The sequence below is a fragment of the Eurosta solidaginis genome, chromosome 3 (assembly GCF_040869045.1).
Source record: "Eurosta solidaginis isolate ZX-2024a chromosome 3, ASM4086904v1, whole genome shotgun sequence".
Lineage (NCBI taxonomy): Eukaryota > Metazoa > Arthropoda > Insecta > Diptera > Tephritidae > Eurosta > Eurosta solidaginis.
The window spans coordinates 245,514,063-245,534,929 of NC_090321.1; the positions used below are offsets into that span (position 1 = coordinate 245,514,063).

Consider the following 20,867-nt stretch of genomic DNA (forward strand, 5'->3'; position numbering starts at 1 on the left):
TTCTAAACTTCGTGGCAGAAGGAAACCCGTTAGTTCTGCGTTTAGAATTTACGAAATCGTAAAAAGACTTCGGGTGGCAAATAATGTTTCTTTTAATTTTACATATATGAGCTTTATAACACTTTTTATTAAGTTCAAAATACTTATGACGGAAAATAGCGTACTGTGCATAATGAGAATGTAAACCGGTTCTCTTATATAATTTGAATAAACGTGATTTCTTATTTTCTAAAGCCTTTAGATCTTTAGTAAACCAGGCTTGCACTGGTTCAATATACGAGCATGTGCGTTTGGGCACATGTTTTTTAAATAAAGTATAAATGGTTTTATTAAAATGTAAAACGTTTTCCGTGGGACATTTTCGGTAAAGCGAACACGGTTGCCACACCATGTTTTTATTTGGAACCAAAATTCATTGAAAAAAAGGACCAAATTTTTGTTTTATTTAATTAGTATAAAATACAAAATTTTAGGATGCTTCGATATAAAATTTTACTACACATAGTGAAGACTTTCCTCTAATTCAAGCTGAACAAACAAATATATGTGCATGCTACCAAAAATGGTACTATATTTTGACATAGGATAAGTCTATGTCTTTCACCAACCAAACGTTGTGAACCTTGTTTTGGTCACAAAGCTCTTGGTTCTAGCATTTTTTTGTTGATTGCAATGAAATAAAATGTATAGTGCAGTTAGGTTTTAGTAAGAAACGGTTCAAAATTTGCGTTCTGGTGTTGCCGAACTATGTATGTGGAAAACTCAGTAAATCATAAATGAAACTAGGCAATTTTGTTAGTGCTATTTTTATAGATGCTTACTTTTTCCATTAACGTTTAAACTTCATATCAGAGCCTAGTTTCAGTAAGCGTGAGTTTTGATCCCAGACGTCAGGGGTTCTGCTAGCACCTATGGGAATAATTTAATACAAAACATTTCTTCCGAAATCAAATCTCTTTTGCATTTGCTTCCTTCTGTCTTCGAGTTAAAATATTTCTTGTGCCAAGATACTTAGTTTTCAATTACCTGGCGTGGCTTTACACCACAATAGTCCTGGAATTCCTTGAACTCATTGAACTTGGTGAGATAGATTTAAATATCAACGTGCCAAACGAGAAGTAATACATAGAATTTCTTTGTATAAGTTTTGAAAGTGTTAGGCTCACGGCAGAGTGCTCGCCATAAGCTATGCTAGGCGAGAAGCACTTTTTATTTTCATATATTTTACATAGTGTTGTATAACCGATCGAAACATCTAGCCGTTATTAATATTATTATAAAACAAGAGTTTTTTTTTTGTTAGTCGGTTATTTCATCAACAATTAACGACAATGTGTTTGCCAACACTTTTCTTTTTAATGCCTGGCATAAATTATATCCTAGGTGAAATGTTATTGTTCTGGTACATTTTATTGACTGAGCAATTTTTTATGGTGAGAGTTCCATTGAAGTAAATTCAAAATTATATGGGGCTAACGAAAGTGTGGCGCATTTTTGGGCAATATTGTGAGTTTTTACCTGAGTGAAAAAGAAAGGAAAGTACCAATCGAGGCTACTGCCTAAAAGGACCAAAATTGAAGAAAAGGGACCAGCGGACCAAATGGGGTTGGAAGGGACCATTTTTGGTGCAAATGGATCAAAGTGGCAACCGTGAAAGCGAAGAAAACTACCTTTCAAATTTCTCCACAGACACTGGTGAGTTTTTCGGTGATGACAGCCTTACCACTTGGGACATAATCGCGGATAAAAGAACTGGTAACGATATTCGGTTACATAATGTTCTGGGTACTATTTTACCGGTAACGCTCAGAAAGGTTTTTTATATTGAACCGTATGAGTTGAGACCATTTATGTGATATGTGCATAGCTGGGCACTGTGCACTAAGTTTATAAAAAATATAGAAACTGAGTTTCCAATAACGTTACTAATTACCCACTACCCATAATCTTTTTAATATAAATGTGAATTTGGGGTCGCAAACGCGGTAAGGTAAACGTAGATTTAAAATTTTTTGTTGAACTTTATCCTCCTTATTCATAAAAAAGAAACAGGTTTATGAAGTTTTTTAAACTGACTATTCCATACGATATTCGAATCAGCTATAAGAGCTTTGTTAACCGTTTTTATTTTTTATGCATAAGAGGGTAAGTATATTGGCCTAGACAAATGACATTCGTCGGGATCTAGACAATTTTTATAGGCATCGTTTACTTATACATGGAGCTATTACAGCTTTGATTGGACAACGGTTGTAGGCGATCGCATAAGGAAATCGAGATAGATATACATATATATACTTTCTTACATTAAAATTATCAGCATCCAAAAATATTTTTATTAACCCTATACTAACTATATTAACTATAACACGATAACTTGATATTTTTAAGAAATTTGGTGACTGACTTATATCACAAAGTTTTCCAATATCAAAAATTTCGAAAAATGGAAAACTTCTATACCTCATTATCAAAGTTAGGTAAGATGATAAAACTTGATAGGACGGTTGATTTTATGATGAGAGTGGCACCGCCTACATTTACAAGAGTAAAACTCGAAAGTCTTTTATGCAATAAATCCCAAGCCATTGAAGATACCATACTGAAATGTGGCGTTTAGGTTTTCCCTGCCATTATACACTTACTTTATGGAAATTAACAAAATCGGCTGACAGCCCCGTCCACTTTTAAAATAAATCGATATCGAAATTTCAAAAAATGAGAAAAATGCGGTAATTCGTTACCAAAGATAGATCATTAAAAATAGAAATTTTGGATAATGGGCATAACCACTGCCCACATTTATAAGAAAACGTAAAAGTTTTTAAGTCATAGGTTATGTTGTACGCCGCATAACAAGCTGGGAGACTGTCACCGAGGCAACATGGTTTCACTCCCGGAAAGTGGACATTAGGCAAAAACTACTATGTTTTTACAAGCTTAAAAGTACACAGCGAGGTGATGCGAATTGATTGACGTTTTCGGGATTTTATTTTTCTTTTTGAAATGTAGTTGCTAGGTGACTTATTGATTGTGTAGCTGGCTAGCGATTTTTCCATTTTCTATTTTATGAAGCTATCACGTTTTTTAAATAAGGTCATAAATAGCTAAAGAATAGAAAACGACTGTGAAAATGGCGTTATGAATACGGCAAGTTTTCCAGGGCTTTTAGAAGGCGATATTTTACGATAAAATAATTGTACATAGCAAAAGGTGTCGTTAGATAACGCACTGATCAAACTGTTTGAAAAACTAGTCCAATAGACCAGTGATGGGCAAAAGAACGAAAGCAACGGCTTGAGAATATTCATTGAGTTTGTGTATATTTCATTTCTATATCCAAACCGATTTATTTAGAAACTATATACAAAATTTGTGTATAAATAGTAGTAGGGAGTAAGAAGTGATTTTTTTCGAAGTATGGATGTTCCATCGTCACAAGTGTAACAATTGTATGCAATATTCCTTTGTTGAAACATTCTGATAGAACTTTCTCGCGAATTCTGGTTGTAATACATAGGTTGAGATACTTAATATTCAATAGTTACTATTATGTAAAAAAGTTATAATATCATATTTATGCTAAGTTTTATAAATTTCATGGGTAGGACAAACTCCAAATTGTTTTAAAACTATGCGAATATATGTATACGAACATTTGCAAAATCAAATTTCGTAAAAATAATAAATTTTTCTTATACGCTGACTTTATTTATTTATGAATTCCGGTAATTATTTTTCTTAGTAATCGCTCGAGCGGTAAATCACAAAACAAGCTGTTTAAACCTTATTCGGATTGTTAAGTCGGCACTTTAATTTAGGATTAAGAAAAGGTATTGAAAATTGATTGAAAGAATAAATTTAATATTTTTGGGTTGACTAAAGGTTTTTATAACATTTGTATACACACTGGCTCCAGTTTTATAAGAAAAATTATTTCCGCACTAAAGTTCACATTCTTATGGAACCTCCCAGTGCTAGTTGTAGTAACAGACTTATTAGAAAAGTGTAGTAGAACACATGTATCATACAATCTTACGACCACGACACCCTCGCGGTTGACAACGACGCTTTCCCTTCAGAGCTGCCGTTCCTACGATATATTATTTCAGTGAACAGATTGATTTAGGAAAATCACTCAAATACGTTTCAGTGAAGTTAGCATCCAGAGTTAACTCTTAAAATAACGTTCATATTATGATGTGTGTACCAAGTGCAAAAAACTCACTAACAGGTACTTAAAAATCGCCGAGCGCTAATTAAGTAGAATATTGGGATTAGAGGGCTTAGAATATACCCGCGACAGGTATGCATGACGTAAGAGGTGACTAAAATGCCGAGTTGATTCAATGGGTTGTGAAGCGCAACCCTTTTAAGGGGTTGCCAGCGCAATATATAGCTTCTTCAACCCAATTGTCTTCAACGTTATTTCATTAACAACCGAGGCTCTGGCGACCCCAAGTTCCTCATGGAACTAGGAGGTGGGGAGGGCGGAATGGCCTAGAAGGTTTCATGTGGTCACACGAAATCGTTCCGGAGATGGTCGGGGTAGTACCTTAATGGTGCTTGATACCGGAACGTGCCGGATCGTTATCCGGGAAAGGACCATGAACATCCATAACACTCCCCAGTCCTTTGGGAGAGAAGCTTTTCATAGTAGAAATACACTCGGAGTGTTTGCCAAATCACTGCCGTGCGGTGACTCCGTTTAGAAAAACTTTTTTTATGAATTTTGATGTTACTTAACCCGGGAGTTGACCAATGGCTGTCATCTCAGTGTAACCCCATTTAATTTGTTGCGTCCCTCCCACAAATTGTCATCCTCCCAGCAGATCCTTGCAGCGGGACTGCGCCATATTCTCCTGCTCCGTTACTTTTACTTTTGCTTTAACTTCTACTTTTACTCTTACTCTTACTCTTACCCTTACTTTTACTTTTACTTCTCTTGTACTTTAACTTATAATTTTATAAAAGCGAATTGCAACAGCTTACCAAGGATAAACATTATCCCCACCTATGCACTTTGGCCGAGTAAACCAGTGATGCTTCCATGTAATTATTAATTTGTCACAGCACCTAAAAGATCACAGTACATGGTAGCGACAGCTTGATAAAATCAGCCGTGACTGGCTGACTTTTACAGCAACTGCGTCTAGTTCGCCTTCACGCTTGCAATCACAGTTCTTCTCACAACGGAACAATTACCTCCGATAATATGAGCCAATGAGTCTCTGATCGGTGCAGCGATGAATTAACGCTAGATGTCGGCTCCTCTATCAAAGTTGAGTCACAATTATGGATAAAATTGAGAAGACGCAGTCATAGATTACGTTGTTTCCTAAAAGTCGCGAGATCTGCCAACTGGGTTCACCCCACACCCACTGAACTTGTGAGTGCGCCACTGAACATACAAATAGATTGACAGAATAAAGTAGAAGATATTTTCCAGCTAAATGGTTAATGCTAACTCAATTTGATTTTTAGCTGCATAATTCGTATAAGCTTTCTTTCGTTATTGTCAAGTATGTATAGTCTCTTTTGCGCACTAAGCACTTGAAGAATGAATCGTATTGACAGTGATGAAAGCGCTTACATATGCAACAATACACCTACAATCAAGCTTAGCACACATGGCAAACTGGCTAACCACATCTCACTTTCCGACAAGGCCCACAAGCGAACTCTGTAGTTCAACGAGACTTTGACGTATTGTGAAAAACTTTGATGCTCTTCAAAAATGTTGGTGCACCTCATCATCGTCAACAATCTGTCTAAATTCCATACATACATACATACATACATACGTACGTGTAAGCGATAGTATTGGCGTTGATGGAGGCAATTAGTTGGGAAAGAAATTGAATTTGAAAAAGTTAGTTCAAACTCTCATAAAAGAAAAAAATGTGAAAGAAATAATATAAGTGCAAGTTTCCCTTGGGATGACAGTAAAGGGATGGCAAACAGAAATTGTAAGCGAAGAGTATTTGAATCTGTCATATATGTATCTTAAACTATTTATAAGAGAAGGCAAAGTAGAAAAGCAGTCAAATTTAAATTATATTAAAGTACGCCAGATCTCTAAATTTTGCACAAAAACGGCCTGTTTCTCTTCTAATTTATTCACTAACAAAAATCAGAGAACGCGCGTAATCTTTTCAATGCATAACCAATACCAATCGACGGTAATCCATGTTGGTTTAGACCTGTTTTTTTGAACGAAGCACGGGTCTCTCTTTACTTCGCCTGGCAGTATTAATCCATTCACATTCAATACAACTAAGCCCTTGTATTGTTATTTTCTTACTATGCTCTTATCATAAATTACGTAGTGTGGTGAACCTATGAATTCATGGTATGTTCCGGCCAAGAAAGTATTTCAGTCGACACCGCAGGTGGAGGAAGACTTGTTCTCCTTTGGTGCTCCCAATTGGCGTGAGTTGTTGCGAAACAGGGATAGCTGGCGTGACTTAATTAATAATTATAATGAACATTTTCAAATTTTGTCTGGTACGTATTTTAACAGATGATATTTCATAATTTACAGTCTAAAAAATAGTTTTAAGATCCGCAAGCATAAATTTACCTTACAAGATAACAAAACTACCATTGCCAATGAACTTTAATTGTATCAAATTTTCATAGCATGTAAGTACTTTTTATCTTTATTTTCTCTCTTTTAGTCAATAAATAATTTACTAAATCTCAATTTGATTAAACGAAGGTGGCGTGAAATTTATACACACCACAAATGCCTAAACTAATTATTGTTGTTTTTGTGCTCTACGAGCACTTAGCTTTACTCAACTTTTAATCAAGTTAACATAATTGCGGCAGGTTTTATAATATTGTAACGAATATTAGCAGCACTAAGGGTTACTATCATCGCTAAGCCGATGCTAAGCAGTGACTTGTATGCACATCAATAATTCAATCATTATGTCTACACATATGTACGTACACGTATCGGAGAAGCAACGCACAACCACATGCATAAATCTGAGATACTCCCGAAAGTATGCAATGGTTGTGCAAGTGTCGCTCACACATACAAGCGCATGGGGTTTGAGAGAAGCTATAAAATCATGCATCTGTAATTACCGCTGAGTAATTTTATAGCTGATAACTAACAAGTAAGTTCTGGAAATCGAAAAGCCCAGAAACATGCAACGAGGAAATCAGACAGTATAAAAGGCAGCAACGGTAGAGGCACGACAATCAGTTTTGATTTAAGACGCTATCTGGCGAGCAATAGTAGTGTTATTGTGAAGAACTTTAATAAAGGCCATTTTGCATTATTGAAAAGTGGAGTTATTTATTCAACAGTTTAGTGATTCGAACGCTAGCATAAAGCTGCAAATAAGAGGAATTGCACTAAATTCGTTACAATATTGTAAGTAGCTGCAATATGGCAAGTAAGTGAACAGTGTCACAGGCAAAGGCACGAGCAAATATCAAAAACACCCAAAAAATTAAGGATACCTAAACTTACAACGATTCAAATGGCTGAACACACACACTTACAGACGATAGCAATTAACTTGGACAAAAGATGTGATTTAAACACAACTTACTGGAAAAAGACTGACAGCGAGTGGGCCAAGTACACAATTTGAGTTATATCCTTGCTGATGAAAAGTAAGTAAACTGGCGATATACTAGTAAAAGGTAGAATAATTGTGACTAAGTGCTGTGACACATGATTTAAAGGATGTATGTTGATACTATTTTGTGGCAGGGACATAACAGTTATAAGAGAAAGGAATTCAAGGGCTTATCGAACCATTAAGAATGACATAATAAGATATTGGTTATGAAAAACTATGGCGAATCCTGTTTCATTAACAGCCGAAGCTCTAGCGACCCCGAACGCCTGATGGATCTAGAGGGTGGGAGGCCGGTATGGCCTAGAAGGTTTCGTGTGGTGATACCAAATCGTTCCCGAGATGGTCGGGCTAGTACCTTTATGGTGCTTGTTACCGGAACGTACCGGATCTGCATCCGGCAAAGGACCATCACATCGATAACACTCCCCAAGGCTTTCGTGGAGTGTCCTTATCGCTACAACAACAACAACAGCAACAACTAAGAACTTATTTTGGTTACAAACAACCATTATAAAAACCAAAATTTGATTGTGGTTATAAAGAACCATTATAATAACTAAATGATTTTTTTGGTTACCAGTAATCAAAAAATCAAATTTTTCTTTTTTGGTTGGTTATTTATTTCGGTCTATACCTTGACTTTAAGAACACCTTTATTCGAAGATAATATATTGTCTACGTTAACAAGTAAGAAAGCCTGAGTTCGGGTGAAACCGAATATTACATACCCAGCTGTGCACTTGAAAATCTGTTGTTGTTTGCTTAATGTAGTCAATAGTGTTGTAAGGCTGCGCAATATTTAATATATAAATAAGATTTTCCTTCTGATAAGAGGACCAGAGGCCGACCTATTGCAAAAGAAAATTATTTATGATGCGAAATTTAGAGGAGTAGTAATTTAGAGGAGAGGGAGAGAAACATTTTTTTTGCTGAAACTACAATATGACAAATGCTTCTGTTTACTGAGGAAGTAGATACATCGCAGAGAGGAATATTATAGAGCAGGATAACGTTATCCATTTATATCTTTTTTAGTGGTAGGATAGCTTCACAGCAGCCTGGAGAGTGTTCTTTGAAGTTTCGTTCCGGGATGTCGGACAGGGACTGATCTATTCAAAAATGATTGATTTTCCTGAAATGCGGTATATTCATTAGACAGGGTCGATTTATTAACCGATATAGCGCCATCGATTTTTCGATAGGATTTGGGCTCAGGAAAAAAAGTTCCACTACGCATACCCAAAAAAATTATTTTCGAGCCTGCGAAATTTCTTTTTTTTTACTTTTTTCGACTTAAAAAAACCTTAAATATGGTTTTTTTCATGACCTACTAAAAAATGTTCATTTGATTGTAAAATTTCATGTAATATTTGACTGAGACTGGGACTTGAGCTGGAACTGTAACGGGAACTGGGACTGACAATAAGGGATGTAGTATAATAAGAAGAACTAGAGAAAATAGAAAAGAAGGAAGGAGAAAGAGATAGAGTTAGACAAAGACAGAGAGATAGGGATAGATGGGGCGGAAAAGAAGTGAGGGAAAAGATGGAGAGAAAGAGAAAGGCTGAGTGAGGTGTGAATAAAAGGATTATGAAAAGGGGGAGAGAGAGCTAGCGATAAAAACTGTTTAATAATTACGGAGATAGACCAAAGTAAGCAGAGAACAACGTCTTCCAGGTCTTCTAGTGGTTTATAAAAACAAAGATATTGAAATCGGCCGGTCAAATGAAGCAAGTATTCCATATTTGGTATAAAGATTCTATAAATAATGGAAATGCGGTGAGAGAGGGAGCGGGAGTAGGCAAGTGAATGGAATTGGGAGTGGGTGTGAAACTGAGAGTGGGAGAGGTAATTAGAAGGGGAATTGGTTCGGAAGTGGTAGGAAGACCAATGGAATAAGGAAGGAAACAACAATAAGAAGAAAAATGGAAAATAAAGTAGAAGATAATGGGCTAAAAAGTGAAGAGGGAAAGCGAGGCTTACTTTTGAAATGTAGGTAAACAAATTTTCGAGCAGAAGAAAGTGGGCCGGGAACTATAGTATATACATATACATACATATGTAAAAAGTTATTTCCGTTTTTTATTTTCCAGAATAAACGAAAGTATATAAATTCCCTTATCAGATTTGGCCCTTTTCGGTACACTATATGATAACTAAAGTCAAATGCAAAATTTATTTAAAAAAAGGTAAAATCACCAATTAAGAGATACTTTTGCGATTTTTTGCCAAGTTGTGGAACAAATTTTAAGAAACTAATAAAACGCTGAAAAGGCTTGAAATAAAAATCTAAATAATAAAAATTCATTCATCAAAATTCCTGATTATTTTCAAAGTGAAACAAATAAAAAAATTTCAATTAAATTTAAATTTAATGACCCCATAAAAAATCATACGAACTGCTATTTGTATAAGCAGTACTGCGTCATGCTAATTCAATAATTTTTTTCAGACAAATGCCGCCAATCGCTGAGCAGTCGTAACTGTTCTACCCTTTAGGATTTTTACGCACCTTGATAAAACAGAAGGGGAATTGGTTCGGAAGTGGTCGGAAGACCAATTGAATAAGGAAGGAAACAACAATAAGAAGGAAAATGGAAAATAAAGTAGAAGATAATGGGCTAAAAAGTGAAGAGGGAAAGCGAGGCTTACTTTTGAAATGTAGGTAAACAAATTTTCGAGCAGAAGAAAGTGGGTCGGGAACTATAGTATATACATATACATACATATGTAAAAAGTTATTTCCGTTTTTTATTTTCCAGAAGAACGGAAAGTATATAAATTCCCTCATCAGATTTGGCCCTTTTCGGTACACTATATGATAACTAAAGTCAAATGCAAAATTTATTTAAAAAAAAAGGTAAAATCACCAATTAAGAGATACTTTTGCGTTTTTTGGCCAAGTTGTGGAACAAATTTTAAGAAACTAATAAAACGCTGAAAAGGCTTGAAATAAAAATCTAAATAATAAAAATTCATTCATCAAAATTGCTGATTATTTTCAAAGTGAAACAAATAAAAAAAATTTCAATTAAATTTAAATTTAATGACGCCATAAAAAATCATACGAACTGCTATTTGTATAAGCAGTACTGCGTCATACTAATTCAATAATTTTTTTCAGACAAATGCCGCCAATCGCTGAGCAGTCGTAACTGTTCTACCCTTTAGGATTTTTACGCACCTTGATTTTCCGACAGGGTGGATAAATGATGTCATACTGTCAAATTTGGTTCCGAGACAAACCGGTTTCTGCGTTGTGCCATCATCAGTGTCGATTTTCGTTCTGATCTATTGTTGTCGTTTGTCTTGTATTTATAGTTCGTAGGTACATGAGCTGGTATGGTCAAAATTGATGCTTGTGTATATTTGTGCGTACGTGCTGTGTGTTCATTCAGAACCGAGGGTGGTTTTTACTGATCGATTTGTTAGGCTGACTGAGGCAGGTAAAAGTCAGTAATTCTAGTCGTGTGACTTTCTTTGTGGGTTTGTTGCTTTAATGCGTTTATTGTTGTTTCTTTAAACAAGCTTTAAAGGCTCAAATATTGTGTCAGAAATTGTGTTTATCTGTTCGTTTATTCCTCTACCGTCGAATATTTTCTGTTTGTAGATTTCCATGTTTTCGAATACGTTCAGACGTCGGCCTTTTGCTTGTATGTGAAGGACCCAAACTGTTTTATTGATGTTTGCTGGGGAACATTCATTTTCGACCATGTGATTCTCGAAGTTAGACTCTGGTATAATGTTTGGGTTCAGTGTTTTTTTGTTGTAATCTCTAATGTGTTCTCTGAGCTTCGTTCTTATTTTCCGTCCTGTTTTTTCTATGAAACTTTGTTGGCATCCGCATGTAAGCTTGTACACATCGTGGCTGCTAAAGGGATCCTCTGAACAGGTGTTAGTTCTTAGTTTTCGCCCTAGATTGTTCGATGTTTTGAAGGCTGTCTTAATGTTGTATTTTTTAAAGAAGTTTTCCAATTTATATGTTGCTTTTCCAGTATATATCATAGTCGTTCAGGTGTTATTATTTTCCTTTTCATTATTTCTTTTTGGTTCTCCATGCGCCCTTCTGACCTTATCTACTAGTGCTTTTTTATATCCGTTGTTTGCAGCAATGTTATATATTATTTCGAGCTCTCTCTTATATGCTTAGCATTGTGAATTTTTATCTTTTATATGCATACAAAAAGTTTCACTACGCATACCCAAAAAAAAAATAATTTTCGAGCCTGCGAAAAGAAAAATGGCCAAAACACTCCCCAAAACCCAAAAAATATTTTTGTTTTTCAAAAAACTGTTGTCAAAACGTTGGCGATAACAGTTTTTTGCAAAAAAAAAGATATTTTTTGGGTTTTGGGGAGTGTTTTGGTCGAAAAATTAACTCTTTCGCAATTTTTTGCGCAGGCTCGAAAATTATTTTTTTTGGATATGCGTAGTGGAACTTTTTTTCCTGAGCCCAAATCCTATCGAAAAATCGATGGCACGATATCGGTTAATACATCGACCCAGTCTAATATATATATATATATATATTACACTCAGCTGAGCAGAGCTCACAGAGTATATTAATTTTGTTCGCATAACGGTACCCCGCAACGGCATAAACTAATCGAGATAGATATAGACTTCTATATATCAAAATGATCTGGGCGAAAAAAGAAATTCATTTAGCCATGTCCGTCCGTCCGTCTGTCCGTGAACACGATAACTTGAGTAAATTTTGAGGTATCTTAATGAAATTTGGTATGTAAGTTACGGCGGCCACCGTGGTGAGATGGTAGCGTGCTCAGCCTGCCACACCGTATGACCTGGGTTCGCACCCCGGGCAAAGCACCATCAAAATTTTAGGAATAAGGTCTTTCAATTAGAAGAAATTTTTTCTAAGCGGGGTCGCCCCTCGGCAGTATTTGGCAAGCGCTCCGGGTGGATTTCTGCCATGAAAAGCTCTCAGTAAAAACTCATCTGCCCTGCAGATGCCGTTCGGAGTCGGCATAAAACATGTAGGTCCCGTCCAGCCAATTTGTAGGGAAAATCAAGAGGAGCACGACGCAAATTGGAAGAGAAGCTCGGCCTTAGATCTCTTCGGAGGTTATCGCGCCTTTCATTTATTTTTTTTATGTAAATTCCTGGGCACTCAGTTGTTGTTGTTGCAGCGATAAGGTTACTCCGCGAAGGCTTTGGGGAGTGTTATCGATGTGATGGTCCTTTGCCGGATACAGATCCAGTACGCTCCGGTAAGACAGCACCATTATGGTACTAGCCCGACCATCTGGGGAACGATTTATATGGCCACATTAAACCTGCAGGCCATCCCTCCCTCCCCACACCCAAGTTCCCTGAAGAGCTTGGGGTCGCCAGAGCCTTGTCTGTTAGTGAAACGGGATTCGCCGCTCGGAGGTTGACAATTGCGTTGGAGAAGCTATATATTGCGCTACATAACCCCTTGAACCTCTGGGCACTCATCTCAGATCGCTATTTAAAATGAACGAAATCGGACTATAGCCACGCCCATTTTTCCGATATCGAAAATTTCGAAAAACTGAAAAAGTGCGAGAGCGGATAAAGCGATGAAATTTGGTAGGTGGGTTCACCTTATGACGCAGAATAGAAAATTAGTAAAATTTTGGACAAGCGGCGTGGTACCGCCCACTTTTAAAAGAATACAATTCAAAAGTTTTGCAAGCTGTAATTTGGCAGCTGAGTATGTAATGTTCGGTTACATCCGAACTTAGCCTTCCTTACTTGTTATACTCAGCTGAGCAGAGCTCACAGAGTATATTAAAATTGTTCGCATAGCGGTAATCCGTAACGGCATAAACTAATCGAGATAGATATAGACTTATATATATCAAAATGATCTGGGTGAAAAAAGAAATTCATTTAGCCATGTTCGGCCGTCCGTCCGTCTGTCCGTCCGTCTGCAAACACGATAACTTGAGTAAATTTTGAGGTATCTTGATGAAATTTGGTATGTAGGTTTCTGGGCGCTAATCTCAGATCGCTATTTAAAATGAACGAAATCGGACTACGACCACGCCCACTTTTCCGATATCGAAAATTACGAAAAATGAAAAAATGCCACAATTATGTACCAAATATGAAAACAGAGATGAACATGGTAATTGGATTGGTTTATTGACGCAAAATATAACTTTAGAAAAAACTTTGTAAAATGGGTGTGACACCTACCATATTAAGTAGAAGAAAATGAAAAAGTTCTGCAGGGCGAAATCAAAAGACCTTGGAATCTTGGCAGGAATACTGTTTTTGGTATGACGTATATAAATAAATTAGCGGTACCCGACGATCTGTGTCACCCTGGTCCACATTTTGGTCGATATCTCGAAAACGCCGTCACATATACAACTAAGGGCTAGTCCCATTAAAACCCTCATTAATACCTTTAATTTGATACCCATATCGTACAAACACATTCTAGAGTCACCCCTGGTCCACCCTTATTGCGATATCTCGAAAAGGTGTCCACCTATAGAACTAAGGCCCTTTACGTTTAAAATAATCATTAACACCTTTCGTTTGATACCCATGTCACACAAACACATTACAGGGTTACCCTAGGTTCATTTTGCTAAATGGTGATTTTCCCTTATTTTGTCTCCAAAGCTCTCAGCTGAGTATGTAATGTTCGGTTACACCCGAACTTAGCCTTCCTTACTTGTTTTCTTTTTTTTTTTTTAATAAATGAGCTAGTATTTAGAAAATACAGAGTAAAATAAATAAATTCACTCACCAGTTAAAATTTGCAAAGCACGCGAATGACGAAAATTGCTTGTGTAGACGACGAGTAAGTACAACGGTGTTTGTGGAGCAAAACAGTGCAAACAATCCCGTGTAGCCGCCTTTATTCTTTATAATATCGACTAGGTTCTACGAAGATGAGATGCCGTCAATGACAACAACGACGAAGTAGTTAGATATGGGGTTCAAGGTATTCACATGCATAGATAAAAACATTTGTGTGTTCGTATGTTCGTTTGATTACTTGCTTGCTTACCAATGATACACCAATAGCTCATACGTTAGGTGGTTTCCTCTTTGTGACGCTGTTTAATGGAGGCTGAATGGGTGGAAATTTTTCGGTTTTGATTTTGCTGTTTGTACACTGTTTATATAATCAAAATTTAATTCAAAGGAATATCTTACATTAAAATGTGAGTCCGTTGATTTTTTGTATTTTCTTTTATTGTTATTTATCAATGATTTTATTGTTTTCTTTGTATTTCAATTCAATTGTTAATTAAATAAAAGTATGAATGTAGCACTGTAGCGATTTTTGTGTTATTTAGTATACATATATTGGTGATGCTTGGGATAGATAAAAATTTTAGTAGTGAATTTTTTATATAAACATCAAAGGAAATATAGAGGTAAATAAAAGCACTGATATCTTTTTACACATTTTTTTTGTTCTAGCCACAAAGGTAGATAATTTTTTTTTTTTGCTTCTCATGGCTTTTTTCACTTTGTTATTATTAATAAAAAAAATTTGTGTATTTATTTCATTTTATTCACTACCCATGATGCAATTACAAGGTGACTGACGCTGGCAGCTTCTCTTTCTAATCCGCCATCTTGAACTCCCACTCTGAAACTCAATTTGCCTCTTTGCAAAACTACTTTTTTATTAAGAAGAAAAATTGTCCTAAAAACTCCAAAAATCAATTTTTCTGAAAAACTATGCAACGGCGTCACTTTTTTTCTCCAAATCTATTTTGTGTTGACTTTTATACAATTCGAATTCGTGGCAATTTTAATAAAATAATTTTGTTTATCTAACAAAATTATAGAGATTTTAATATTTTGGTCGCAAAGTAAAGGTTATTTGTTTAAAATAATCATTATAATTAATACATATTTAAGTGATATTTTTTAATCGCGTCATTTGCTTTTCCTTTCCAGGTGCTTTTTTTCCTGTTTTTTGCCGTTCTGAAGCGTATTCCGAAAGCATTTCTTCCGCCTGTTGCAAAATGGTCAGAAGACAGAACTATCACCTTGCCAATGTTTAAGGTGTCACACAGACACAATTTTGTTAATGCGCAATGGTAGTACAATCAATATTCTTCGTCTGTAGCTCGTAGATTAATGTTACATTAACGAACTACTACACAAGAGTCAAGCTTTTCTACAAATGACCATATTCCTTTCCTATCGTTTGGTGGCTCTTTTGTTTTCATGTATATGTTGTTTTATGTGGCAGGTGCCAATTCCAGTGCTCATCTCGGCCAGCAAGCAATAGCGTTAAAATACTCATTGTAAAGCGGTCCATCAGAAAAACACGAAAGAGTTTATGACGGAGTGAACTTGAAGGGTTTTAGCACTAAACACATTACCATACTGATGGTCACTCTACCCGTGTACCATTCGATGGTGAATGACGAGAAATTTTCATACTTATGTACATTCTTTATACAGTTAAGACCTTCTATAATTTTTAGCCCCGCAGGTTATCCCATCTTGTCTGCGGTGCTTACTGGTTAATATCAGATGGGGCTGTGAGACGTGCCTCATATGATGTAGCAGTACGATTCAATGCCCGACATCGCAAACTGCCATGCCCTTATTGGAGCCGGCTGCCTCAGTAAATTTGGTAATGCCCGGGTAATTGGATAGCCGAGTATTGTCTAACCTTTCTTGTTCTCTGAAATAACTCATGCTCCTATTCATATACAAATACATGCAGTTACTATATACCGGCCGCTGTGGTGTGATCGTAGCATGCGCCGCCATCCAGAATGAGGATCCACGGCTCACTCCTCGGCCAAAGCAACATCAAAATTTTAGAAAAAGGTTTTTTCAATGACAAGAACATTTTTTTAAGCGGGCTCGCCCCTTAGCAGTGTTTAGCAAGCACTTCGAGTGTATTTCTGCCATAAAAGCTCTCAGTGAAAACTCATCTGCCTTACAGATGCCGTTCGAAGTCGGCATAAAACAAGACGGCGGGACGGCCAATTTGTAGATAAAATTAAAAGGAGCACGACGCAAATAGGAAGAGAAGCTTGACCTTAAATCCATTCGGAGGTTAGCGCGCCTTTATTTATATATTTATATTGTTCACAGATTTTGGGTAATGCTAGGTTGCCCGGGTATTTGGATCCCCCCCCCCCACTCTCCACATGAGTACCCAGGTATCTCATTACTCAAATAAAATGATCAGCCCTACCTCTCGCCAGGCGTATTGCAAACTATAGCAGGCCACTGGTATTTCCATCATGAGCGCAAGGACATCGAACCTCCTTCCCTCACTGCGTCATCTTGAAAAGGAGCTCTTGCTGCTCTTTAAAAACTGCCGAGAAAGCGAAAGTGATTTCTGAAAGGTAGCTGCTTATTCTTCGAGCAGCTAACTAGTAATAACTACTAGTAGAATAGCTGCAAGCATTAGTGGAGGAGTTTGGTCTTCATTAAGTGGCTCCATACCTTCACTGTTTATTCTTCTTGTAATTCATTTTGCCTTTCGGAACACAAACTATGCGAAATATCTCCGGTTTTCCATACTACAACAGAATTCACGAATATTAGGTTCAAAAAGGCTTTGAAGAAAGGATAGTAATATATCTTTAAGTGGCGGCCCTGTATGGTTTATGCAAACTTCGAACGGCAGAAACTTTTAATGGCAGAACCAGAAGTATATTCGGAGAGCCTGCCATAAACGTACTTTAATATAAGAATTATTTTCATGAAAAGTGTAAAAAACGTACTTAGGCTTTCATAAAAAAAAGTACTTTATTTTATACTATTTCACAAAACGGCCTCTTCTATTGCTCCCCTTTTTCTCATCATTCATATTTTATGGGAGTTTTCAAAATGCGCTGTCACTACATATACCACCTTGTCGTTATTACATCATGTTCACTACCTAAATTTTGTAAACTTTTTAAATTTTTCAATTATTTCTCTTATTAGCGTGCTTCATTTCGGACTCTTTAATTCGCTCGTCAATGGTCGGCAGTTATTTTACATGTGGGTTATTTTTAGTAGCGATTTAGAAAAAAATAAAAATATTAATATATGTAAATAAAACAAGTAAGGACGGGACTGTCTTCATACCTTTCATGAATGGGGCTGAACAATAACCTTATCCCGTTCGTAATCTCGAAATAATCGGATGTATAAGATAAGAAATATATAGTGAACAGATGTACATACCTAAACGATTTTTAAGATAAATATAAAATAAAAAATGGCAAAAAACCCCCTTATCTGAACGATCGGTTGTATGGGATATATATTATATATAGCTCCGATCGAAATGATTTTTACAGGAAATCTTCTGCACGTTTCTGTATTGGAAACTAAGGGAGAAATGGCCAAAAATCTTTCTATCTGAACGATCGGTTGTATGGGATATATACTATATATAGCTCGGATCAAAGTGATTTTTTCAGGATATCTTGTATGATAAATTAGAATATATATCACCGAGTTTCACGTTTATACTTTCTAAATTGCGGCAGGAATGACCAAAATCGTCTTATCTGAATGATTGGGAGATATATGTTATAGTGGTCCGATCCTACCGGATCCGACAAATGTCTAATATAATACAAAAATACATCCTTGTGCCAAATTTCATTGAGATATCTCAAAATTAGAGGAACTAGTTTGCGTTCAAACAGACAGACGGACATGGCTAAATCAACTCAGTTCGTCGCCCTGATCAATTCGGTATACTTAATGGTGAGTCTATCTTCTATATTTCTCAACGTTACAAACATCGCACCAAAGTTAATATACCATTTCATGTTCATGAAAGGTATAAAAAGTTCAAAGGGTTGATAAGCGCAATTTAGAGCTTCTGCAAACCAATTGTCAATCGCACCTCATTACAAATATTAAGCAAGCGAGGCTCTGGCGACCCCAAGTTCCTCATGGAACCACCCTAGTAGTTGGAGGGCGGAATGGCCTAGAAGGTTCAATATGGTCATATTAAATCGAGTTTATTTTATTTAATTGATAGTATAGACATAATGGCTGAATTTTTGTTACTCCTTATACAGTAGTGTCATAAAAAAATTTATTGATTATGGCAAAACTGAAGTGGAAGTGTAAAATATCATTGGTTGCTCACCAGCGATGGTACTTCATGCCATCAAGTATCAATAACACTGGCAAAAAGCATGGAAGAAAGCCAACGATGTCGGTAGGGGAAGTTAAGCCTATCGCCAGATATTCATAGCAATTTTCATTTGTGGCTGCTACTCAGATCAGAGATGCCTTAAAAATGTCTTCAAGCGTTCAGACTGTTCGTCGATGTTTGCGTGAGCACGAGCTGGGTGTCCACAGTCCAAGAAAAGTAACGTTGTTGACTAAAACGCATATACAAAAGAGACTTCAGTTTGTCAAAGAACATTTGAATCGGCCTTCGGCCAAAAGGCGTAAATGGTATAGTCGGAGGGGTCGAAGATTGTAATTTATGGTGGAAAGGGATCTCGTCAATATATAAGACGGCCACTTAATACCGAATACTATCCGAAGTATACAACAAAAACCGTAAAGCATGAAGGTTCCAGTATTATTATCTGAACATGCTTTTCTTGGTTAGGCGTGGGAATTATTCATTGGATTAGAGAAATTATGACTGATGATGAATGTTGATATACTGAAGGACATCATACTAACAGAATTTTGGGATTTAAAACTATAAAGGTGGAGCGCTATCTTTCAATTTAAGGCAAACCATGTACTTGGGATTAACAATTGATTATTTAAAATTTAATCACGCGCTCTACCTTTATAATCTTAAATCCCAAAATTCTTTTACAAGAGCTATTGTTAAAGTTTTTTAGTCAAAATTCAACAAGATTATGTCTGTATTAAAGGAAAAATTGCCATATATTTTTTGGTCCATTTATATAAAGGTAGTCCTTAAAATTTTGTATCATCTTTTTATTTTCACTTTTTCAGTGCTGGCTACAAAAAGGCATTTGGAATTTTGGGTTCTGACTCACGGTCCAAATTTCAAGTCTCTAGCTCACCGAGAAGTTACTTGAAAATCGATTGCAAGATTCCCCTCGTTTTTCAAGGATTTGCAGTTATCTCACTTAACGCGCCACCTAGCGCAATTTTGTAGATTATATTGTCACCAAGCCTCGAACTGTGTGCCAAGTTCCAAGTCCCTAGGTCACCGGGAAGTTAGTTAAAAATGGATTGAAATATTCCCAAATCAAAATTAATTTTCTTAATATCTCGATCCATGCGCCACCTAGTGAAACTTTTTTGATCAAATATTGCATTGTCACCGGGTTCTGACTCACGGACCAAGTTTCAGGTCTCTAGCTCACCGGGAAGTTACTAAAAAATCGATCGCATGATTCCCTGCGATTTTCAGGGATTTTCAAGGATGTTCGTTTATCTCGATTCGCCTGCAACCTGGCGGCATTTTGTTTTCCACGAATTGTAGCGCCATCAACTCGCAAACTATGTACCAAGTTTCTCTGTATCACCGAGAAGTTAGTTAAAAGTCGATCGCAAAATTTCCATTTTAAAATAAATTTTCTGTATATCTCGATCCGTGCGCCCCTAGCGGATTTTTTTTTCACTTACATTGTAATGTCTCCCAGATCTGAACTATGCTCTAAGTATCAAGTGTCTAGCTCAGCGGGAAGTTACCGAAAAAGACTTTTCCGTGGGTCAAAAATTCGTATGGAAATGAGGGGACAAACATGAAAGGGACTTAATATAAAGGTATAAAAAAGAAGGTTTGAGGCAGGTCAGATCAACGTGATGGAAGGGCCGCAACAGTCAGCAGACACAAACCCCATTAAAAATTTCTGGGTTGATGTCAAGGAGGCAGTAGCCCAACGCAAATCAGCACTGAATACGCAACTATGGGAAGCTGTAAAAAGCGCATGGGTGTCGATTTCAGTTGAAAGATGCCAAAAACTTGTTGAATCGATGTCACGTCGCTGTGCTGCAATTCTAAAGAGTAAGCGTCATGCAACTAAATACTTATTTAAATACAAGTATAAACCCGCACCCAATTTAAAAAAAGGCACCATTATATTATGTCAAAATTGTATTGCAATTTGTTACACTACTACTAAGTTAAGATTTTTTGTTTGTATTTGAAGTATTTTCTTTTTTTTTCATTTTCTTACACCCATTCAGCATTTAGATGATTGAATTTTGAATTTCCCTACATATAAATACAATTTGATTACTCCTTCTAACTAAATAATGAGTTATCATACAATTGAACAAAAGAAATAATCAAATATGAATACTTTTGATGATCAAAAACTGAAAAGC

At 36.3% G+C, this 20,867-nt stretch overlaps 1 protein-coding gene across 22 annotated transcripts in view; it reads right to left on the minus strand.

Annotated features, from left to right (window-relative positions):
* Positions 1–20,867, minus strand: part of Trpm (transient receptor potential cation channel, subfamily M) — a 793,755-nt gene that overhangs the window by 721,261 nt on the left and 51,627 nt on the right. For 11 of the 22 annotated variants that reach the window (XM_067775779.1, XM_067775778.1, XM_067775789.1 and 8 more), the window contains exon 2: positions 14,353–14,927. The exons of 6 other annotated variants lie outside the window; for them this stretch is intronic. The gene's annotated coding sequence lies outside the window, so the exon portion shown is untranslated. The remainder of the gene's footprint in view (positions 1–14,352; positions 14,928–20,867) is intronic. 5 more of the 22 variants (XM_067775777.1, XM_067775780.1, XM_067775782.1 and 2 more) reach the window with 4 other exon arrangements.